Genomic DNA, 25,008 nt, shown 5'->3' with positions numbered 1-25,008 from the left:
TCTGCAGCTCTGCCAGTGGAATCTGGCTAGAACCCTCAGCAAATAATAGATGATTAAATAAAAGAGCTGATGGCCAAAATATATGCAAGGCTTTTGATTAAGACTCCATGAGTAACTCTGTACTGGCACTGCCCAATTTTTACAAGCTTTCCCCATCTCACTGTTACTTTAACTTGGCTATGGGGAGAAGGTAGAATGAAGAAGCAAGAGTGTTGCTGGAGCAGTGCAGAGATGTTTTAAGGGACTGTGTTAAAAAGCAGCACAGGAAGAAGCGACCTAATGCCAGGCTTTACCTTCTGCACTGTAGCTGCTTGGCTCAGACCTGTCCTGCATCACAAAGCAGCTCTGCCACTACTTTTCCACCTTCTCCCAGCGCTGATTCCAAGGGCTCTTCTCCTGTTTAATGCAGAAACACAAACAAAAACACATTACTTAAGAAATGTTTTGCACATTGCCTAGAGGCACAGAGGTAGAGCGGCTGCCTGTGAGCACACTGTCTCAAAACATTCTTTCCAGAATGTCTCCAAACATGAGAAATTCACCACACAGTTGGTCTTATGCCTGAAAGCTCCCATGGGCTTGACAATCTGGGCTGCTGGGGAGTACCACATTCTAGAGGACATTGGCTAGTTGTGTTGTACTCAACACTGGTCAGGACACACCTTGAGTGCTGTGTCCAGTTCTGGGCTCCTCAATTCAAGAGAGAAGTTGAGGTGCTGGAAGGTGTCCAGAGAAGGGTGACAAAGCTGGTGAGGGGCCTGGAGCACAGCCCTGTGAGGAGAGGCTGAGGGAGCTGGGGGTGTGCAGCCTGCAGAAGAGGAGGCTCAGGGCTGACCTCATTGCTGTCTCTATCTCCCTGAAGGGAGGCTGTAGCCAGGTGGGGTTGGTCTCTTGTGCCAGGCAAGCAGCAACAGAACAAGGGGACACAGTCTCAAGTTGTGCTGGGGAAGGTCTAGGCTGGATGTTAGGAGGAAGTTGTTGTCAGAGAGAGTGATTGGCATTGGAATGGGCTGCCCAGGGAGGTGGTGGAGTTGCCATCCCTGGAGGTGTTCAAGCAAAGCCTGGCTGAGGCACTTAGTGCCATGGTCTCGTTGACTGGATAGGGCTGGGTGATAGGTTGAAGCAGATGAGCTTGGAGATCTCTTCCAACCTGGCTGATTCTATGATTCTAGCTGAGGAGACAGGCACAGTATCAGGCCCAAGGCATGGGATATCATAGAATAGAATCACAGAACGGTCCAGGCCTACAGGACCTCTAGAGATCATCTTATCCAGCCCCCTGCAGTCAGCAGAGACATCTCCACTAGACCAGGTCACCCAGGGCCCCATCAAGCCTTACCCTGAATACCTCCTTGGGTGCTACGATGCCTAGAGCATCAAGGGACAGCCTCAGCTCCACATACCCCTCAGCATGGCACAGACCAAGGGAGTGCAAAGCATTCCTAATAAAAATCAAACTGGCTAAAAATCCTTATGCAAAGTTTTCATGACCTGGACTCTTGGTCCTGAGCCCCTTCCACTGCAGGAACACCAGGAAAATGAACTCTGAACTATCATAGATTCACAGAATTGTTTTGGTTGGAAGAGACCTTTAAGATCATCAAGCCCAACCACTAACCCAGCACTGCTAGGTCACTGCTAAACCATGACCCTCAACAGCACATCTAACACAGCTTTTAAATCCCTCCAGGGACGGGGACTCCACCACTTCCCCAGGCAGCCTGTTCCACGACCTGACAGCATTTTTGGTGAAGAAATTGTTCTTCATGTCCAACCTAAACCTCCCTTGGCACAACCTGAAGCCATTTCCTCTCCTCCTATCACTTGTTACTTAGGAGAAGAAACCTGCCCTCACCTCGCTCCAACCTCCTTTCAGGGATTTATAGAGAGCCAGGTGGCCTCTCCTGAGCCTCCTTTTCTACAGGCTAAACAACCCAGCTGCTCCTCACTTGTGCTCTAGACCCTTCATCAGCTTTGTTACCCTTCTTTGGACATGCTCCAGCACCTTAATGCCCTTTTACTGGATATTTTGCTTTGGCCCACAAAGGCAGTATGCACATTTACAGGACAAGAAACACCTGAGAGATGCTCTTCATTGTCACCCTGGCTTCTGACTTGCTGAGTTACCTCCTTCTCACAAATCCTGGACCATTACCCAAATCCCAGGACAAAGATACTTTGCTGTGTAAGAGCCACTACCACCCACAGCAGCAGAACTTCAGAGGTGGATGATCACCATGCTTCACAAATGCTGCTGCTAATGCCCCTCTCTGAACGAGACAACCTAGAAAAGGGTTATTTCCAATCCTTTGTAGCTAAGCAGGATGAGATGTGCATGGGTCAGCAGTTCTGCACTCCAGCAGCTCAAAACCAGCAAGCAGGCACTCTCAGCTTCCTTTGCAGAAAACATTTCCACCACAGCTGGCAACCAACAGATCTCAAGCCACATGCATTATACTATGCCGTTCCCTAAGTGTCAGGGTCCAAGAGGACCACCATAAGCCATCCACTCTGACCTGCTATGTGCCACACCATGAGCACCAACCACCAGTTCTAGCCTCAAGCCCAGTAACTCACAATGATTTCTAATCCAGCTTTTTTCCTAGCTCAAGTCCTCTCTGATACACACCTCTGCTGCAAACAACTGTGTGATCTTAGCAGTTAAACATACAGAAAACAGACATGATATAAAATACCTTTTGCTAACTGCAGTCCAAGGCTTCAGGACCATCATTCAGCAGGAGATGTCTTTGCTCTGAGTGGCTTTTCCTTTTGTTTCAGAACAAAAAGCTCTGTGCACTAGGACCTTGCACATCCTGCCTTCACCCTCCTACACAGCCTTTTGGACAGCCAGTTTTGGCATGCAGTACAAGCACAGTGTCCCAAGCCTGGCTCTTCCCACCCCTACTCCTAGTAATGTGTTCCATACTCGCAGTCACTCACACAGTCCCAGATCCACTGCCACTCTCAGCAGAGAGCTGGTGCTGGGCACTGGTGACAAGACTGGCAGCTGTTTATAAAGGCTGACTCCATCCTTTTCACCTTGGCTAGCAAAACGCTTCCCAAGTGCCTACATCTCCAGGCTACAAAGATGGAAACATCACAAGCAAAGCTCTCCTCTCTTTGGGCAGGCTGCAGGATGTGGCACGTTTCCATCCACACAAGGCTACAAGATGTTTGCAGAAATGGCAACTAACAGCCTCAACTCCTCCATCCCTCATTCCACCCCAGACTGCAAAGCTCTATCCCAAGTTCTGCAGAACTCAGGAGCGAAGATGTTACTCAACAGCCACAGCTGAGGATTTCATTTCAACGTGCTCTGCAAAACACACACTCCAACACTCACCCACCTACGTGATCCCAGCATCTGCACACAGCCCTCACTGGGCTTTGAATTACAAAAAGTCACCCTGCTGAGTATTTTAGCTTTTGTTTAAAGTCACAAATTATTCTGGGTCCCTGAAACTCTGGACTCATGGGGCAAAGGACTTGAGAACTCAAAGCATGTGAAAAACATCAAATTACTGAGTGGTGTGGGTGGGAATGGACCTTTCCAGGTCATCTAGTTCAATGATCCTGCAGTCAGCAGGGGCATCTTCAACTAGGTCACATTGTTCAGAGCCCCATCCAATCTAAACTGGGATGGTTCCAACAATGGGGAATCTGCCACCTCTCTGGGTAATCTGGGGCACTGTTTCATCATCACTGGTGTAAACAATTTGTTCCTTAGATCTAACCTCAATCTTGCCTCTTTTAAAATCATCACCCTTTGACCTGTCACAACAGGCTCTGCTAAAAAGTCTGTCCCCATCTTTCTTACAGGCTCTTGTGAGTACTGGAAGGCCACAAGGAGGTCTCCCTGGAGGGTTCTTTTCTGCAGGCTGAACAACTCAGATCCTCCCAACCTGTCCCCATAGCACAGGGTCTCCATTCCTCTGATCATCTTTGTGGCCCTCCTCTGGACCTGTTCCAACAGGTTCATGTCTCTCCTATGCCCAGAACCCGACAGATGTTAGCGGAGTCTCCCCACAGCAGAGCAGAGGGGCAGAATCCCCTCCCTCAACCTGCTGTCCAAGCTGCTTTGAATGCAGCCCAGAACACAGTTGGCTTCTGGACTGAGCACACATTGTGAGCTCACTTTTCACCTGGCAGCAACCCCAAGTCCTTCTCCACAAAGCTGCTCTCTCTCTCTTCATCCCCCAGCCTGGATACCAAGGATTGTCCCAAACCTCAGGAGGTTCACATAGGCCCACTTCTTCAGCTTGTCCAGTTCTCTGTGGATGACATCCCACCCCTCAGTCACACCAGTTGCACCACTCAGTTTGGTGTCATCTGCCAACATGCTGCAGGTGCACTCAATCCTGCTATGGCATTGATGAAGACATCAAACAGCATCAAGATGCACGAATTCACATCAGCCAAATGAAGCACTTTCCTGAGAGCTTAGTTTAAGCATAACTCCAATGTAAGCACTGAAAAACACGAGAGTGCCCATGGGATAAATGTCACCTCCTGATAAAAGTAAATCCTCTTCCCCAGTAAACACTGTATAAAGCAGAGAAGGTAAAAATTACAGCACATATTAACGACAGTGATCAGAATATTAACAGCAGTAACAGCACAACAGTAACAGACTCACCTAAAAGGAAAGGCAGATCCTGTCTATTCCCCTTCAGAGCAGCAGTGGCAAGTAGCTATTAGGCCTTAATTTTACTTTTTATTAGTTTTTACAAGCCAGCTATGCTAAAAGGTTGTACCAGCCATTTAAACTGCAGTTGTCAGCAGAAGTGAAGGACATTGTGGGATACACTTTATTCCAGCTCTTTTATTGCTTGGTGCCTTGGAGTGACTCAAGCAGCTTAAGGATTTCAGAGGTGCTGTCACAACAATATCTGGCCCCTAGTAAGCTGCCATTTCAAAGCCCAACAAATCCCAGCCTTCAAAGAACTGTCTGGACCAGCAGAAGCTGATCAAGAGTCAACAACTGCAGATTGCTTCCAAATCGTTCCCTGGCAGGGACATGCACTTTGTGCCATGTCATTCTTCCTTGACAGAATGGGAGGTGGCTCCATATAGGTGGCAAATGCTGAGTTTTTCAGCTCTGCCAAAACATGTGCACAGACCCATAGCTGTGTCATGAGTCACCACTGCCGGTGGGAGCCAGCAGTGCTCAGGCACCTATCTGCTGCGGCAGAGGAAGTAATGTGCTGCTTTGTGGCCCCTAGGCTAAAATCAGGTGTGGTAGCATGTGATGGGCTCTCCGTGGGATAGAGAGCAGTTTGGACAGACTGACAGCACATACTGGAATCAGGCATTGAAGGAGACCTTGTGCTAGCAATTTGCTTCTAAACAAGTTCTCATCCATCCACACAAAATCTAGCTCCTCTGACCTATGCTGTGATTGAAATGTGGCTCACCACGGTGCTGCTTGCACACATGAAGAACCCAGAAGGTGCTAGCTGCACTGGTTGCCTCCTCCAGACCCGATCCCAAGAGGTGGAGAGGAAACACCATATACCCCCAGGGTAATTCTTTTACACTGCCCAGTCCTGCCCATCAATGATGGGCAGGTTGAGCAACCAAAGATTCTTCCCTGCTGTGCCAGCCCCTGAAGGTGATAAGCAGAGGACTGGTGATAAGCAGTAAACATGGCTGGCACAAACCCAACCCAGGAAAGCCTCTCACAGCACTGACATAAGGAGAGGTATTTTAAAGACTCCCAAGACAGCAGGCATCTGCTTTCTGTTCAAGCACCACCCTGGGCTCTGCTGGACTCTTCTCTATGGCCGATCAAAACCGATTTCATTTGCATCGCCTGTTCCTTGGACTTGCACTCACAGACCAACACAACTGCATCTCCCCACTCGACTGAACTGCCAAGAGATGCTGGGCTGTGTTCTCATCTAGCTGTCCTAAACACTGTGGGCCTGGAGAGCATCCCAGTGCTGAAAAGTCTACTGGATGCTTTCCTGGCAAAGGACTCGATGCCAGATAGGATTATGAAAACTACTCCAGCAAAAAGGAGCAGGAGGGTTCACAGATTCACAGGCTCACAGGATGTTAGGGGTTGGGAGGGACCCAAGAGATCATCCAGTCCAACCCCCTTGCCAGAGCAGGACAGTATTATCTAACACAGATCACAGAGGAACACATCCAGACAGGCCTTCATAGCCTCCAGGGAAGGAGACTCCACAACCACTCTGGGGAGCCTGTGCCAGTGCTCTGAGACCCTTCCAGTCAAGAAGTTCCCCCTTGTGTTGAGCTGGAACCTCCTTTGCTGCAACTCACACCCATTGCTCCTTGTCCTATCCCAGGGAGCAGTGAGCAGAGCCTGTTCCCTCCTCCTGGCCAGCCCTCAGATATTTATAAACATTTATCAAATCCCCTCTAACTCTTCTCTTTTCCAGACTAAAAAGTCCCAGGTCTCTCAGCCTCTCCTCATCAGCCATGCCCTCCAGTCCCCTCATCATCCTCGTAGCCCTCCACTGGACTCTCTCCAGCAGATCCCTGTCCCTCTTCAACTGGGGAGCTGAGGGTTACTCTGTGGGAGGGCAGAACAAACAGGGGCAGTCTTGGTCCAAGCAGTGCCTTCCTTTGAGTACCAGACAAATCAGAGAATAGTCACTTTATGTCAAGACTGCTATAAAATGTAAAACATTTACTAGGGGATATCTCTCCCCTTTAAAATCCTGGAAACAGTGAACAGTATCTAGGGAAAGAAGACCAGGAAATAAGATCTCTAAACAGGAGCAGGAACTGCAGAAATATTTACAGACCACTATTTTTCCTTTCAATGACATCCATGTCAGATAATCTTCATAGTGGGACCAAAGAAGCAACAATGGTTTAATGGCCATGGTAGTCTTAGGTTGATGCTTGGGATCAATGATCTTAGAGGTCTTTTCCAATTGAAAGAATTCAATGACTTAAAGATCATCTAGCTCCAAGCCCCCTGCCACTGGCAAATCAAGTGACTGAATTTAAACCCTACAACCCCAAGCAGCGCTATAGGCTGGGGACTGAGTGGCTGGAGAGCAGTCAGGAGGAAAGGGACCTGGGGGTACTGATAGATAGTAAGCTGAAGATGAGCCAGCAGTGTGCCCAGGTGGCCAAGAGAGCCAATGGCATCCTGGGCTGCATCAGGAACAGTGTGGCCAGTAGGACAAGGGAGGTTATTCTTCCCCTGGACTCAGCACTGCTCAGGCCACACCTTGAGTACTGTGTCCAGTTCTGGGCCCCTCAATTCAAGAAGGATGTTGAGGTGCTGGAACATGTCCAGAGAAGGGCAACAAAGCTGGTGAGGGGCCTGGAGCACAGCCCTGTGAGGAGTGGCTGAGGGAGGTGGGGGTGTGCAGCCTGGAGAAGAGGAGGCTCAGGGCTGACCTCATTGCTCTCTACAACTACCTGAAGGGACATTGTAGCCAGGTGGGGGGTGGCCTCTTCTCCCAGGCAACCAGCAATAGAACAAGGGGACACAGTCTCAAGTTGTGCCAGGGTAGGTATAGGCTGGATATTAGGAAGAAGTTCTTCACAGAGAGAGTGATTGGCATTGGAATGGGCTGCCCAGGGAGGTGGTGGAGGCACTGTCCCTGAGGGTCTTCAAAAAAAGACTGGATGAGGCACTTAGTGCCATGGTCTGGTTGATTGGATAGGGCAGAGTGCTAGGTTGGACTGGATGATCTTGGAGGTCTCTTCCAACCTGGTTGATTCTATGATTCTATGAAAAGTCCACATTTGCCAAAGCAAGGGGTGAAGATACTCCTGTGCCAGCCAACCACATCTTAAAGCCTGTGAAGACAAGAAAAGCTTACTTGTGATCTTTTAAAGAGGGGAACAGTTCTTTTAGTTGGACTGTAAGATTTTTAAGTTTGGGAGCTTTTTGGTTTTGTTTTAATTGAAGTTTTTCAGGTCACCTTTGATGCAAAGAGTCATCTAAAAGGAAAAAGGCTGTCAGATGGTTTCTCAGCAAGGGAGTATCTGTTCCCTGGGCACGGACTCAGAGCCTTCTGAACTGCCTATGCCATCTGCATATTATATGTTTGTACTTCAAGCCCCATGGACACCTCTTTGATGTGTTACTATTTGGTGAGCTGGAGCTCCCAAAGGTCTCTGAGATCACGGTGTGCTCACTGGATAAGGACCCCTCCATCCTTTGAAACAGAAGTTTGGCTTTTGTCTTTTTTAAACATCATTTAAATTGCCTTCCCCCCCACACACACATCACTTCTCAGTTATTGTGTGAAGCAAACAGGGCTGCATTTGGCAGAGATGAAGCAGAATGGCTCACCCACTGCAGAGACAGCACTTACCAACATGTGCTGTTCACCCCACCATCAACTTTTAACTGCACACTTTGTTGCTGCTGTCCACTGGAGAAAGGCAAGTGGCAGATGTCTGTTGCAAGTATGTGTGGGTAAGAATCACTTCAAAGAGTTAAAAAGAAGCTTTGCCCTAAGCAAGCACAATAAGGCACCGAGCTTAACACAAAGAGCTGGAGATGAGGGAACTCCAGCATGGAGACGGCTGCAACACAAAAGGTAAGGATCAGACATGTCCTTAGGTCTCAGCAAAGATCTGTGACATTAAAAGAGAAATGTTAACAGAGTACTGTGGACATCTTTGGGATGCAGGGTTGGAAGAAAGCGGCAAGGAAAAAGGTCAAGGGAGGTGATTTTGCCCCTCTGCTCCGCTCTGGTGAGATCCATACCTGCAGTGCTGCATACAGCTCTGGAGTCCTCAGTGCAGCAGATATGGACCTGCTGGAGCAGGTCCAGAGGAGGCCACAAATATGATCCAAAGGGCTGGAACTATTCTATTGTGAGAATAGGCTGAGAGAATTGGGGTTGTTCAGGCTGGAGAAGAGAAGGCTCCAGGGAAACCTTCTTGTAGCCTTTCAGTATTTAAAAGGACTTATAAAAAAGCTGGGGAGAGTCTTTTTAGCACAGCCTATTGTGACAGGACAAGGGGTGATGATTCTAAACTAGAAAAGGGGAGATTCAGACTAGATCCAAAGAAGAAATTGTTGCCCAGAGAGGTGGCAGATGACCCATCCCTGGAACCATTCCAGGTCAGGTTGAATGAGACTCTGACCAACCTGATCTAACTGAAGACAGCCCTGTTGACCATACAGGGAATGGACTAGGGAAAGAGCCCTTCCAATCCAAACCATTCTGTGATTCTACCATTCTATAAACAGGGGCTGAAGGCAGAGTGGGGCATGGCTGGCACAGGACAGCAGCAATGGACAGACACCCCAGAGCGCTCTTTCTGGGGAGCCCAGCCCTGCTCCTACATGCACGGTGTCCTCCTAGCCTTGCTAGCTTGCTGCTCCAAGATCTACATCCTTCTGGAAACTAAAGCCAGCATCTGGGACACAGACAAGCTCTCCTTCTCAGTAGGCAACGAGGATGGAGAACTTGCAGCACTGGGTGGCCTGGAGCAATCCACTCTAGAGGAGGTTGAGCAAGGCTGAGACTGAAACACACAGCACTAAATGGCATCTGGGAACGTTTAACTACCTTAGTTTTCTTTTCCTCATCTACTCTCTTCGGCATGCAAATAAATTTGTCTGTTTTCTTTATCAATGCTGCATCCACTCAGATGCTTTTTGCATTTATCCCTCAGTCACAGAAACACCACAACCTACTTCCAGCTCACCTCTTCCCGACAATCACGCTTCCCTGTCTTCTCTTTCAAGGCTCTCATGCAGGCTGGCTTTTCATTTCCCTCATCAGCCTGTACCATCATTATTTTTCACACTGCCAGGCATGCTACTGTGTATCGAAAATTCATTTCTCAGGGTGGTTACTTAGCTCATTCTCTCGCACTGCTGTAGATAAATATTGCAACTTAACACAGAAATACGCTGGTGGAAATCATTCCCAGCACACAATGCTCTACCCAATTCTGAGCAGAAGCCCAATGCTGTCAAGACATGGGACAGATGAAGCTCAGATCTGCAACACTGGTGGGCCACTCATCCATGGTGAAGGCATAGAAAGCTGCAACTGTGCCCAGTTCTGGGCCCCTCCACTTAAGAAAGGTGTTGAGGTGCTTGGACATGTCCAGAGAAGGGCACTAAGGATGGTGAAGGGGCTGGAGCGCAGCCCTACAAGGAGGAGCTGAGGGTGTTCAGTCTAGAGAAGAGGAGGCTCAGACACCTTATTGCTCTCTACAGCTATCTGAAAGGAGGCTGTAGCCAGATGGGGTTGGTCTCTTCTCCCAGGCAACCAGTGACAGAACAAGAAGACAGAGTCTCAAGCTGCACCAGGGCAGATTTAGGCTGGACATCAGGAAGAAGTTCTTCACAGAAAGAGTGACTGGCATTGGAATGAGCTGCCCAGGGAGGTGGAGTCACCATCCCTGGGCATGTTTAAAAGGAGACTAACCTAACCCTAACCCATCCCTGGGCATGTTTAAAAGGAGACTGGATGAGGCACTTGGTGCCATGGTTTAGTTAATGAGAAGGTGCTGGGTCATAGGCTGGCCTCAATGATCTTGAAGGTCTTTTTCAACCTGGTTAATTCTGTGATTCTGTGCACAGGCCCTGCGCTGTGCAAACATGTTGGCATGTCTCCAAGTGTTCCCCCACTGGAGCTGCTGAGCTGACTATGTGTGCTAGTTTGAAGCTATCTGGAATATTTTGGTGAGAAGAATTAGATGCTAGGCTGTGAAAAGGAAACAATGGGGATGCCTACTGCACTCATAGGCTTGCTGAGATGTATAAATGCAAGAAAACGAACATAGGTCACACAGTTGCTGTGTGTCTCTGCCTGCCCTTTTCTTCCTAACCTGATTTCTGTGTAACTAATCCTTCTGCTTTCTAACTCCCCTTAGCCAATCCTCCAAGCTCACCCTGAACATGAGGCAAAGCCTGGGATAAGGTAGAGGGGTGGGAAGAAGGTGGAAGGGTGGTTGGGAGCTCCTCCTGGGGACTCAGGTTTCTGGGAGGGCTGTTGTGTTTCTGTATTACTTTTACCTTGTATATTTCTGTATATAACTAGATATATTTGTGTATATATCTGCTTGTAAATTCTGCTAAGCTGTAAATACAAATCTTCATTCTTAATTTCCATCTTGGCTGAGTCTAGTCTGGGTGATTTCATAAGAGTGGAGAGGGGCAGGTAACACCCAAACCATCACACCATGGTTGGGATGGAGACATTAAGCAAGGGCACTTAGAATCATAGAATCAAACAGGTTGGAAGAGACCTCCAAGATCATCCAGTCCAACCTAGCACCCAGCCCTAGCCAGTCAATTAGACCATGGCACTAAGTGCCTCATCCAGTCTTTTCTTGAAGACCTCCAGGGACAGTGACTCCACCACCTCCCTGGGCAGCCCATTCCAATGCCAATCACTCTCCCTGCCAACAACTTCCTCCTAACATCCAGCCTAGACTTCTCCCGGCACAACTTGAGACTGTGTCCCCTTGTTCTGTTGGTATCAAGTGTAGTGTGGGGCAGGCAGAATGCATTTCTGGCACCTCCATGCCAGTGGCACCAAGCACCATTAAGGAGACACTGAAAGTTGAGCAGAAGTCTGTACAAAGCACAACATTAAGTAGAGCTCTTCGGTATGTAAGAGCAGAAAGTTTCCAAGCCGAATGCCGGCAACATGTCACATAAAACTGGCAACATTACCATCTGGGCCCATTAACTGCACTTGCTCTATAGCATTTGCTGTCTGAATTGTTTATGCCTCGTTTGAGCACAGAGCCTACCCAGCATGTTAATACTCTGGAAAAGAACACATAAAGCAGAACTGGAAATGAGGGACTGTTTGGGATGCCTGTTGTTATGCCAGAGATACAGTGCAGACTGCAGTGGGATAAAGCAGGAGGGCACTAGAGGGGAGGAAAAAGCACAGAAGGAAACCCCAGAGAGCTGCTGTCTAGCTTCCAGATCAGCAAACAAAATCATACAAACATTGAAATTAAAACCTGTTACTGCAGAGAGAAACTCAAGGATTTCATGATCCCAATGCAAGAAAGTAATTTTTAAAGGGTTATATAAACTGTTAGTCTCTTCTGGAAACTCCAACAAACCCAAATGATTTCCTAGAAACAAACTGGGAAATTATCTCCCTTACCTCCAACAAACCCAAATGATTTCCTAGAAACAAACTGGGAAATTATCTCCCTTACCTCCAACAAACCCAAACGATTTCCTAGAAACAAACTGGGAAGTTATCTCCCTCACCATTCCCCCAAAAGTCAAGTCCAATCCTGCTTGCAAAGGATTAGTTTCTACTGCTTCTTCCTTGCCCTTTACTTGCAAGACTATTCTAGTCTGGGTTCAGAATAAGAGTTTAAAGTCTAACAGGTTTGAGATGCCCTAAAACCTACTGCCTGCCAGCTCTATCACTGAAAGAGATGTAAGCAAAGCATTTACCTTGGAGCTGACTAGCAGCTTGCTCCATCAAATCTCGTGTTCTGCATCTATCTTCTAATGTCCCCTTCCAGACAGCTGGCACCTCTCACACTCCTGTCCAACAGACTTGGCAGCACCCAGCACCCTCTTCCCATAAAAAAGAGGAATGTTTGGTCTCACTCTTGACCCAACAAACACAGCAGGAGATTAAAAAAGTTCAAGTCCAGATAGATGTTTTCTCCCCGCTCCAAGTACTGCCCTGCTGCTCCTTCTGCACGTTCTCTAGCCTTTCCCATGCCTATTTTGGAATGCAGATGTCAAAGCTAAATAAGCTATTCCACCAGTGTTTTCATAAAGGCAGCTTTTAGAAGTAAAAATATCTTTTGTTCCTGTTTCCCAGTTCACATGTCTGTAGATGGCAGGAAACACTCCTCGCTGCACTACCGCTCTGGGAACTCTGGGGCTGCTCAGTACAGCAAGAACCTTCTCACAGCAACTGCTTCTGCAGGGCAGAGACTTCTTCCTCAGGCATAGCCCACGCTGCTCAACTCCTCCACATGCAACTTTGTGGTGGGTCATTTCACACATGATGGGACTGCAGTTTACTGTGGATGACTCCAAGTCATTTACCAGATTCTCATAACGATTTATTACTCCATCACCTTTGTGAAGCCCACAGATTCTCAGGGCAGCAACTCTGTACTTGATGACAATTACAACAGTAAAGATTCAGCTCGTCCAAAGAGCTCCCATGGTCGCATTTACAGTGCTACAGCTTCATCACAGGCTTTACATCACACTTATTCCTTGCACTGCTGAAAAATAAGCAGACATGGGCTTACACTACCTTCATGACAAGTTTGACACCATCTAGTCACACAAAACTGAATTTGTTCAGAGCAGCCTTTCATCACGAGCTCACAGACAGCACACTCCTACCTATAAACACAAGATATTTACACCCCATTTCCTCTGACTATGGATAAGAAAAAAAATCAGTTAAGCAAGAAGAAGTCATCCTTAAAAAACAGATCTGCTTATCTACTCTGCATCAAATCCACTAACTTGAAAAACTGGAAAATCTATGTCTTTGTCCACAAAACATGACAAAGAGAACCTTCAGACACCCTATGCTTTTCTCTTCCCATCTGGCACAGGCCTTTATCACCACAGAACCATGTCTGGTGCTACCAGTAAGGATGTCAAATTCTGCAACTTAAACATGTGCAAAAGCTTCATTAGGAGGTCATTAAAGTCCAAGAAAGGGTTGTCAAGCTCTGGACCAGGTTGCTCAGGGAAGTGGTGGAGTCACTACCCCCCTGAAGGAATTTTTATAGGACCTGCAGAAGTGACATCTGTCAAACACCAAATGACTGTTGTTACCTGCAGGGGGTAAAGAAACATTGAAGGGAAGCATTCACTGTGCTTCTGGCTTTATTTAATAGTAAGAGAGTGTCTGTTTCTTAGTCTCTTCCTCCAAAAGAGCTGAAGTGCCTTTATTATTCTTCCCAAAGTGCAGATCTCTCACCAGATGACAGTTCTGTATCAAGTAAGTTCAATAAAATATTAAGTAGTCCAAAATAGGGTTTTCAAACACAGAAAGTTTGGCAAACTTTTAATAAGGGGTTTTAGGATCAGTTATCAGAAAGGGGGAAATCTGGTCAAAGTGCAGAAAAGGCTTTTACATCACCAAATGTCAGGCACCCAAGTTAGTGAGCTGGCATCTCCAGATCTCTCTGAAGTGAGAGGAAAAGAGAGGAGAGCAGGTATATTTTCCAAGAGCAGGTCAGGACACCTTTGCCAGGCATTTGCTTAGAATACAAGCATGTCAAAGAATCACAGAATCAACCAGGTTGGAAGAAACCTCCAAGATCATCCACTTCAACCTATCACCCAGCCCTGTCCAATCAACCAGACCATGGCACTAAGTGCCTCATCCAGCCTCTTCTTGAACACCTCCAGGCACAGCGACTCCACCACCTCCCTGGGCAGACCATTCCAATGGCAAATCACTCTCTCTGTGAAGAGTGAATGTGAGACCTTCTTGCTTTCTGCAAGTACCTGAGAGGGGAAGTGGTGGAATTGTCATCCCTGGGGTAATGAAAAAATCATGGAGATGTGGTGCTGAGGGATGTGGTTTAGTGGTAACCTGGCAGTGCCGGGTTAATGGCCAGACACAATGATCCTGAAGGTCTCTTCCAATGAAAATGATTCTACAGTTCTGTGAAATCCCTTCTCTCTCTCAGCCACTCACTTGCCTGCAAGTCCTCACCTCCCTTAGCCTAAAATCAGCCTTCAGCTTCAGACAGCACTGGCAGCAGGATATAGCACAATAAAAGCACCACCCCTCTATCAGTCTAAGTCATATAATCATACAATCAACCAGGTTGGAAGAGATGTCCAAGCTCATCCAGTCCAACCTAGCACCCAGCCCTGGCCAATCAGCTGGGTTCAAAGTAAAATAATCACACCTTAAGTTACACAGAGTCCAAGTAATAACTCCTTAATTCTGTTCATGCACAGGCCACCAGCAGGATCTGTGAGGAGGCATTACACGAATACATGTTGTGATACACAATTAACATTTCCATAATCAGGATTTCACGTTCCTCAGAAGCAGTTTGGTGGTGGTTTGGTTTCTTCTTACATCTTCAACAATCTCTGAAGCAAATACTGCTTGGAATGAAGAAGGTGCAGGTCAAAACTGCACAATCCTTTGCCCAATTCTGCTCCTCCACATCCAAGCTGCAAAAAAATCTGTATCATAAAAATAAGGTGGCATCATAACCAAGCCCACAAAGAATCAGAAGTGAGTGAGATCTTTGCAGGATGTAATATGACACTGCTGGGCTTTTCAGCTCATTACTTTTGGCAGCACAAGCTCCCCATGAGGTCCCATGAAGCACAAATGACTTAATCAAGGGACGTCCCTGAGGGAGAGAGAAATGCACAGGCTCTGTCAGCCTCATGAACAAGATCATCAAATCAAAGCTTGGGAAATCAGTGTCACCCTATGGAAAATTGATGGTATCAGCAGGTAAATTCTTCAGATGTTAAAGCTGTGACTTACTCCTGCACCTGTATCACAAATTGAACTGAGCCGAGCAGAGCTGAGACACAACAAACAACACAAGGCAAAAAAAAGCAGGGAGGTAGTTTCAGAAGTCCACAGAAAACTGACCAACACATTTGGATAGTGCCATGCCACTGCTGAGCGAGCTCCTAGTATACCCTGCTGTTAAACCTTGTCAGTGAGATGATAGCCAAGTGGCAGCAGTGGATGGGTATCAGGCTGAAGCACTGTTAGCACACAGCCAGCACCTGATACGTGGCATCTACCCTCCCACAGCAAGGCAGGAGTGTGTGTGCACATGTGCAGGCAGGAGTTTCAAAGTCCTAAGCACATCTGTTGAGGATGCCTCATTTCCAAGAGTAACTGGACAGCAGCTTTACACTCACTAAGCTGCTCGTGCATAGCAAGTGCTGTAAAAACCTGCAATGACTTCAAATCCTTTACCATTAACACATTCCCTGCATTAATCCCCACCAAATGATGCACACTGGAAATTGATGTCTGACCCTGTATTAAAACCCATGGCAACTACAGAAACACAGAATTTCTTAGACTGGCAAAGCTCTTCAAGCTCCTTGAGTCCAATCATTAGTTTCACACTGACAGGTCCTTGACTAACCCAAGTCCCTCAGCACAACATCTCATCACTATGAATTGCTATGGTTGGAAAGGACCACCAGGATCATCCAGTCCAACCTTCATCCCAGCATCCTTCATCACTGGACCACAGGCTCAAGCACCACATCCACTCTCCTCTTAAACACCCCCAGGGATGGTGACTCCACCACCTCCCTGGGCAGCCTGTTCCAGTGCCTGACCACCCGCTCAGGAAAGAGCTTCCTCCCAACAGCCAACCTAAACCTCCCCTGACACAACTTGAGGCCATTTCCTCTTGTCCTATCATTAGTAATTCAGGAGAAGAGACCAGCTCCAGCCTCACTACAACCTCCTTTTAGGTAGTTGCAGAAGGCAATAAGGTCCCCTCTCAGCTTCTTCTCCAGACTAAACACCCACAGCTCCCTCAGCCTCTCCTCATAGGTGATGTTTGCCAGACCTCTCCCCAGCCTCACCACCCTTCTCTGCACCCACTCCAGCACCTCAATGTCCCTCCTATACTGTGCTGACCAACACTGGACACAGTACTCGAGGTGTGGTCTTACAAGTGCTGAGTACAGGAGCATGAGCACCTCCCTACTCCTGCTGGTCACACTATTGCTGATACAGGCCAGGATGCTGTTGGCCTTCTTGGCCACCTGGGCACACTGGTGGCTCATATTGAGCCAGCTGTCCACCAGCACCCCCGGGTCCTCTTCCACCAGGCAGCACTCCAGCCACTCCGCCCCCAGCCTGTAGTACTGCTGGGGGTTGTTGTGACCAAAGTGCATGACCCAACACTTTGCCTTGATAAACCTCATGCAATTGGCCTCAGCCCATGGCTCCAGCCTGTCCAAATCCCTCTGCAGGGCCTTCCCACCCTCCTGCAGATCGACACTTCTGCTTAATTTGGTGTCATCTGCAAGCTTGCTGAGGGTACATTCGATCACAGTATCACAGTATCATCAAGGTTGGAAGAGACCTCATAGATCATCAAGTCCAACCCTTTACCACAGAGCTCAAGGCCAGACCATGGCACCAAGTGCCACGTCCAGTCCTGCCTTGAACTGCCCCAGGGACGGCGACTCCACCACCTCCCCGGGCAGCCCATTCCAGTGTCCAATGACTCTCTCAGGGAAGAACTTTCTCCTCACCTCCAGCCTAAATTTCCCCTGGCACAGCCTGAGGCTGTGTCCTCTCGTTCTGGTGCTGGCCACCTGAGAGAAGAGAGCAACCTCCTCCTGGCCACAACCTCCCCTCAGGTAGTTGTAGACAGCAATAAGGTCCCCCCTGAGCCTCCTCTTCTCCAGGCTAACCAATCCCAGCTCCCTCAGCCTCTCCTCGTAGGCCTGTGCTCAAGGCCTCTCCCCAGCCTCGTCACCCTTCTCTGGACACGCTCAAGCATCTCAATGTCGCTCCTAAACTGGGGTCCCAGAACTGAACACAGCACTCAAGGTGTGGTCTAACCAGTGCAGAGTACAGGGGCAGAATGACCTCCCTGCTCCTGCTGACCACACCATTCCTGATGCAGGCCAGATCCTCTCATCCAGGTCACTCATGAAGAGATTAAACAAGACTGGCCCCAAACTGAGCCCTCCACTTGTGACCGGTCGCCAACTGGATTTAACCCCATTGACCACAACTCTCTGGGGCTTGGCCATCCAGCCAGTTTTTTACCCAGCCAAGAGTCCACCTGTCTAAGCCATGAGCCTCTCTGAACATGTCATGGAGCTTAAATACAAGGAGGCAGAGCACCTTAAGAGGCTGAGGAGAATCATTTTCTCGCACGTTGGAGAGGACAAAACTGGTTTTATGAGCCTGTGGTTTAGAGTCTGTTTTTTCAAATCAGAACTAAAATAGTTCCCAGATGGAAGCTGTGTCATTCCAACGTCAACCTAAAGAATACTTCTCTTTTTTTAACACTGAAAACCAGGCAAAACTTCAGAAAATTGGACTCCACAGAAAAGCTGAGAGTGCCTTGTGTTACTCAGAGAAGACTCCCAGGCACGGTGAAAAAAAGCCTTTGAGACTTTTTTTTTTGTATCAAAGATTCAAATAGTAAGGAAGCAGTTTTGAAATGGTGGCAGCAAAGTTTGTTCTTAAATCTACAATGTGTGCATCAGACTGTGGAAAATTTCTTTACAAAGATCCAGGCATCCACACAGGCAGCTGGAGTGGGAAAAGGATTCTCTTGCCTACAGTGTGTTTATCCACTGCCTCTAAGGAGCTTTCCTTCTGCAAATTGGTATTTTTGAGTACCTTATACTACTATGACAGGGCTCCAATACTCTTCCCAACTCACAGCACCTTAACAAGTAACCTCTAAAGCTTGAATTTGGCTTTTAGTGTGCATCAGCAATGTGTAATGCAGGCAACAGTCCAGCTTATCTCTTATTGTAGTACTGGATAGGTGATGCAGAGCTGTGTGTTTCAGCCAAGCAAATGAACATTTGCAAAAGCAGAGAACAGGAAAAGATTCAGGAGATGAAAGCAGGAATCTTGAAATTGTACTTCTGCTAGCATGTGAAGTTCAACAAGGCCGAATGCTGAGTGCTGCACTTGGGTCACAACCATCCCATGCAATGCTCCAGGCTCGGGGAAAGTGGTTGAAAAGTTGCCTGGCAGAAAAGGGTTTGTGGGCATTGGCTGACAGAGGTTGATGAGGAGGCAGAAGTGTGTTCAGATGGCTAAGAAGGCCAACAGCATCCTGGCCTGGATCTGCAAGCTTGGTCAGCAGAGGGGACAGCCTTGTCCCCCTCTACTCACCACTGGTGAGGCTACACCTCAAATACTGGGTTCACTTACGGGCCTCTTGCTCCAAGAAGAACATTTTGGTGCTGAAGTATGTCCAAAGAAGGGCAAGAAAGCTGGCAGAGGGCCCAGAGCACAAGTCCTGTGAAGAGTGGCTGAGGGAACTGGGGTTGTTGAGCCCTGATGAAGAGGCTCAGGAGAGGCCCTCTTGCTCTCTGAAAGAAAGAAGTTTTAGAGCAATGTGGGCTTCAGTCTCTTCCCACAAGGAACAAGCAATAGGACAAGAGTAAGCAGCCTCAAGTTGCACCAGGGGAGGTTTAGCTTGGATATAATGAACAATTTCTTCATGGAAAGAGTTGTCAAGATCTGGACCAGGCTGCCCAAAGATGCAGTGGAGAGACTGAAATGACTTGTAAATATGATGCTGAGAGACAGAGTTTAGTGGTGACCTGGCAGTGCTGGGTTAATGGTTGGACTCAATGATCTTAAAAGTCTCTTCAGACCAAAACAGTTCTATGATTCTACAACTCTAAGTGCAATCAGGACATGGCTTGATTTGCATCTTGCAGGTACTGCAGAGACTGCATATATTAATAATTTGGTAAGGACAATCACAGGAGTGGTTTGATCAACAGGACCACAGGGATGGAAAGAATGGGTGACTTGGCCATGTCCAGCTCTGGAGGCCCCCAGCTGCTACAGGTAAGAGAGAACAGGAGAAGAATCTGTACTTTTTCACTCTTCCCTAAGCATTCACTACTGGACCCATGCAGGGTGCTGTTCTAAACAGACACCTGGCCCAGCCAAGCAGCACAGGTCTGTTCTCTCAGCCTGTTACAAGCCTGATCTTCAAATAAAACAGGCTTCAAGGAGCTAAATCATTACTATGGTAGATACAATGCACAGAGGGAACAACTCTTGTGCCCACACACAGCCCAAGGTTTGCTCTTACTCCAGTCCAGTCAGGGTGGTCACACACTTCTCCTTAACAGCTCTTGGGTGTCCTGCCCGAATCCTGGGCAAGAAGCTGTGCCCAACCATCAAACTCAACAACAGCCCAGCAGTCCTCAGCACATTGCCCTCTAGCTCTCTGACAAAGCAGTTCCCTAGGGATCACTAGGGAACAGTGGAAACAAACACATGTGCTTCAGAAGGAATGCCTGGGAGGAACTGAAAGCATATCCTTATTTTGCTCCCTTCTTCTCCTCATCTCCTTCCCTTGCATCTCATCCCCTACCTGTTAATGACAATCCTACTCCAATTTTTGGCTCCTACCCCCAGCCCTCTTATTTTCCTCACCCACTATTCAGCACTCCCCCTTTCTTTTCCACATCCTCATGCCAACACCAAGTTCCAGCCCATGTTAACAATTGTTGCTGGGCAGAGAGGTCCTGTTACAGCACATTACTAAAATGCTGCCTGTGCTTTGCAGTCTGGAGAGCATCATGCCACAGCTCATCCAAGCTCACCACACTGTCAGTAATCATTAAGAAAGCTTTCCCTCTGCTTGATGAAGGACAAAACCACTTGGACTGAACTGGAGAGGTGGAACAGGAGAGAATAGTTTTACTTGTAAAAAGATCTCATAACTGGGTAGAAATTAAAGTGCTGGTAGAAGTTCACAGAATCCCAGCACAGCAAAGGTTGGAAGGGACCTCAGGAGATCATCTAACTCACCTGATAGAGAAGGGTCACCCACAACAGGCTGCCCTGGATTGCAGTGTCCAGTCAGGTTTGGAATCTCTCCAAAGAAGACAACTCCACAGCCTCTCTGGGTAGCCTGGTCCAGTGCTGTCACCCACACTGGAAATAAGTTTTTACTCATCCTCAGACAGAACCTTCTGGATTCCAGTGTGTGCCTGTTGCCCCTTACCCTGTCACTGGGCACCAGTGAAAATAGTCATAGAATCATAGAATCAAACAGGTTGGAAGAGACCTCCAAGCTCATCTAGTCCAACCTAGTACCCAGCCCTAGCCAATCAACTAGACCATGGCACTAAGTGCCTCAGCCAGGCTTTGCTTCAACACCTCCAGGGACAGCAACTCCACCACCTCCCTGGGCAGCCCATTCCAATGCCAATCACTCTCTCTGACAACAACTTCCTCCTAACATCCAGCCTAGACCTCCCCCAGCACAACTTGAGACTGTGTCCCCTTCTGTTGCTGGTTGTTTGGCCTCATCCTCTTGACCCTTTCCTTTCAGATATTATTGAGATGCACTGATAAGATCCCAGGGCCATTAGCCCAAGCAGGCAACCAGAAACCCCTCAATGGCCACAAGCTTTGCAGCTGACCCCTTCCTGCACTGCACTCAGACCACTCTTGCTCTTGTACTACAGGATGTAAGTGGTGCTTTCCCTTCAGCAAAAAACACTTTGGGACCTAAACCAGAGAAGACTCAGTAAAGAAGCCCCATCTGAGTCAGAGCAGGGAGCTATCCCTGGAGCCAAGATGAAGCACAGACACCTTCAAGCCTGGACTCTACCCCTCCATGTCACCAAAGCCATCCTTTGCTAAAAGAAGCCCTGAACAGGCCCTTTAATCACTGACCTCATGTGAAGTTTCACCAGCAACCACAACAGAAAGCACAGCTTCCATATCCATTTCTGCTCACTGCCAACCCTAGGACACAGCAAGACCAGAATAATAATGCCCATTACAGCTATTTAATGCAGTAATTAACATAATGAACCTCTGTCTCTTTCAGATAAGTAATCTCAGAACAATTGAGTTAAAGGTGATCTGACAGAAGCACACAAGAAGAATGCTAAACATCGATTACATGAATGGAACTGGGAGAGATTTCTACACAGTTCCTCAAAAAAACTCAAACACCTCCCAGCCCCCCTCTGCCTCCACACCCACAGAAAAGGAGGACCCATGGTAGTTATTATCTATTATTTTGATAGCACACAGAGGGAACAGTGCTGGAAGCCTTTCACAAAGAGATACTGAGCCAAACCAAGCCCTGTAGCAGATGATTTGGAGGCAGAAGCGTAGTAAGGTGGTCTTGCAGCAAACAAAGGAAAGGAATAAGCAGCAAGTCATTACTTCTGTATTTGGTTGCATTAGAGGAAATAGCCTCAATTTGCACTAAGGGAGGTTTAGATTGGATTTCAGGAAGTTTCTTACCTAAAAGGGTTGTTAGGCTATGGAATGAGCTGCCCAGGGGAAGCAGTGAAGTCACCACTCCTGGAGGGGTTGAGACGCTGTGTAGATGTGGTGCTAAACAACAGGGTTTGGTGGTGGACTTGGCAGTGCTAAGCCTTTAATTGGACTCAATGATCTTGGATAACCTTAACCAGTTCATGCTAGAGGACTGGATAGGGCTGGGTGATAGGTTGGAGTGGATGATCTTGGAGGTCTCTTCCAACCTGGCTGATTCCATGATTCTAAGTGGAATAGATCCATCTCTCTTGCAAGAATACCCAAAGCCACATGTGCTGCGTGCTCCATGCTGTGTTCTTTGTGAAAGGTACCCAAAGAGCTTATGAAGGATCCACACTTCACATATTTGGGACACCACAAATCAATGTTCTGCAGAGAGGAGAAAAAAAACTTGACACTAATATTCAGGGCACTATGTGGTGGGGAAAGAGGCTATTTATGAATTCCCCTGCACATGTTTTTCTCTGCCAAACTGATCATTAATACTTTGTGGGATGAATATCAGAATTCAGCAGGGATATAGAGTAAAAGACCATGACAGTGACCAGCCAGTGGATGCAGGAGTGGCCCATATCTGTTCATTCATCATAGCCTTGATCAGCTATCTGTTGATTCAGCATAGCCAGACACGCAGCTCACAATACCCCCAACAGCCTGGTCCAAGTCTTTATCACGGGAAAGGGAACTTCAGGGTGGTGAAGCTCAGACTGTCCATGTGAGAAGAGGCTGATAAAGCCCCAGCACAGCCACTTAAGAGTTTCCTGCTTTTCAAACTGCAGAAATGGTTTAATATTTTTTCACCTTTTCTTAGAAATGAACCAAATGCCTCAGTATGGTGAGTGCAGATGGCTTGAAAGAGAAGTAAAAATAGCCCAAAAGAAGAATTAAATCAGGACACACAGCCTCTGCCTACAGCCTGAACCTGTCTCCGTGGCCACCATTCTTCATCTGGGAGGAATGCTTCCAACTCCACCACAATCCTTACTCCATTTCTCATCCAGTTCCTTGGTCCTCTCCCATGAGGGAATCATTCCAGGGGAATGCAGGAGATACAGTAGAATTCCTTGCTGTACTTTGTGTAAAGTTACACCAAAATGCCCATCCTTGCTGCCTCAACTCTCCACTCATGTCTCTTGTTACCACAGCACCAAACTGGATGCCTTGGAGGCTCATCTCAGACATCCCATATACCACCCAGCAGCTGAACCCAGCTGCTATGCTGAAAGCTTGCTATTCCCAATGCTAGCACCAACACCAAGCTTTTGATATGTGCATGCAAACTCTAGGTGCTACAGGAAGAGACCCCACACTATCCCTCAGAATGAGGTAGCCCAACAGAAACAAGCCAAAGGACATAGACGATGCAAAATGCTAGTTGTGGTGAACTTGGACACTTGTAGGGCACAACCATTTCTCCTTTCAGGCTTGATCACATTTAGTAACCATAAATCTCAGAGCTCCTCAAATAATATGCACTGTGTAGACAACAGAAAAGGTTTCCAGTCTAGGAACTTGGAATGGACAAACTTGTTCTACACACTGAAACTTTTGCTCTATTACTTCAGACCATATCAAAACCTACCCCACAATTCAGAAGAGGACAAGTACCAAGTGTTTCTGAGCCCTGAAACAGGACACTCTGGGAAGTGCAGGAGTCACCATCCCTGGAAGGATTGAAAAGCTGTGTTAATGTGGTGCAGAGGGACATGGTGTAGCATGACTTGGTAGGGCTGGGTTAGGCTCAATGGTATTAAAGGTCTTTTCCATCCTAAACAATTCTTTGGTATACTTCAATGAGCACTGAATTAACAAGCTGATGAAAATAAACCTTCTGATTTCCAGACAAGGTTACACCAGTACCACCTGTTGGCATCCATACCAGAACAGACAAGCAACCTTGCACTGACAGCTAAGACCTGTGTATGTTACAAACTCAATCATCACCCTGAAGTTGTCATATGAAACACAGCAAGTGAGTTTTCTTGTATCTTTTGCTGCAGACTAACAGTAAACCAGGTTGAAATGGACCTTTCTGCAAGCTGAGAGCTTCTTCTACAACCAGCAGCACCAATTACCAAAACTCTGAGACACTGAAAGGCAGCAATTAGGCAAATTAAGGCAAAGAAGAGCTAAATGATATGCTCAGGGCCACAGAAGGCAAGCAGTGATGTAGAAATTAGTAATGTTTAGGAGTCTTGTTTACAGCACTGTTCCTGAAGCCCTAACAGAACACCCCCAAGACCAACTCACTTGGGAGCTGCTGGGACAAAGCATTGGCATCTCAAAACGTGCCATGGGGTCAGAAAGTCACCCTGGCGCCAAAATGCTTTTTCTCCCCACTCCCTCTTTGCCCACAAAGAGAAGAGTTTTGCTGTTTGAGTGATTTCAAGCAAGATGCAGAGCTTGACTGAAAACAGAAAGGAAAACAAACACAAGTCCCTCACCCTCCAGTGCTTTGGGCTCAAAGAGTCACAGTCTGCTGAAGGGATGGGATGCTTGCTTGGCTGGGCTGCCTGAGATACACCATATGATAGATGCTCCTCTATGAGCGAGTAAAGCTACAGACAGCAGGGGAAAAAAAAAGCTTCTCATGTGCTGTGGCAGCAGGAGGCATTGCCAGGGATCTCAGAGTCTGCTTTCAGGAACGCTGCTGCTGTGTAGGGGACCATGAAGCTTTCCTGCTCACACAGCTGCCATGAGAAAGCACCGCGGGGAGCAGAGCAGGATAAAGCTTACAGCACCAGGCCACCCATGACTCAGTTATCCTGATGCTTCCCTGGAGACAGCAGAAACTAATTAATAGGGAGTCAAGAGATGTAAGTCAACTGCTAGATATTTTGGATTAATTTAATTACTTCAGCCCCAAAATTACAGCAATAAGAGATTCTCTTCATAGCATCCCCCTAGTAGCAATACTACTTGTGCTCCAGCCTCTGCCGCAGCTCTTGACATCCCCAGCAGCAGAGATTTCCTTGGGAGAGGTTTCTGGCAGCCTAGCTGGTTTGCAATGTTAGGATGTAATAAAGAAGAAAATTCATGAATTGGCTGCAGC

The 25,008-nt window shown here is 47.5% G+C and overlaps 1 protein-coding gene across 4 annotated transcripts in view; it reads right to left on the bottom strand.

Annotated features, from left to right (window-relative positions):
* EXTL3 (exostosin like glycosyltransferase 3) overlaps window positions 1–25,008 on the bottom strand; it is a 205,718-nt gene that overhangs the window by 83,198 nt on the left and 97,512 nt on the right. For 3 of the 4 annotated variants that reach the window (XM_064146649.1, XM_064146648.1, XM_064146650.1), the window contains exon 3: window positions 294–396. The gene's annotated coding sequence lies outside the window, so the exon portion shown is untranslated. Of the gene's footprint in view, window positions 1–293; window positions 397–2,696; window positions 2,758–25,008 lie in introns of those variants that run through there. The other variant, XM_064146651.1, reaches the window with a different exon arrangement.

Source organism: Pogoniulus pusillus, chromosome 7, assembly GCF_015220805.1.
Source record: "Pogoniulus pusillus isolate bPogPus1 chromosome 7, bPogPus1.pri, whole genome shotgun sequence".
NCBI lineage: Eukaryota > Metazoa > Chordata > Aves > Piciformes > Lybiidae > Pogoniulus > Pogoniulus pusillus.
Note: the sequence above shows the minus strand (reverse complement) of the source record. Positions and strands in the feature narration are given on the sequence as shown.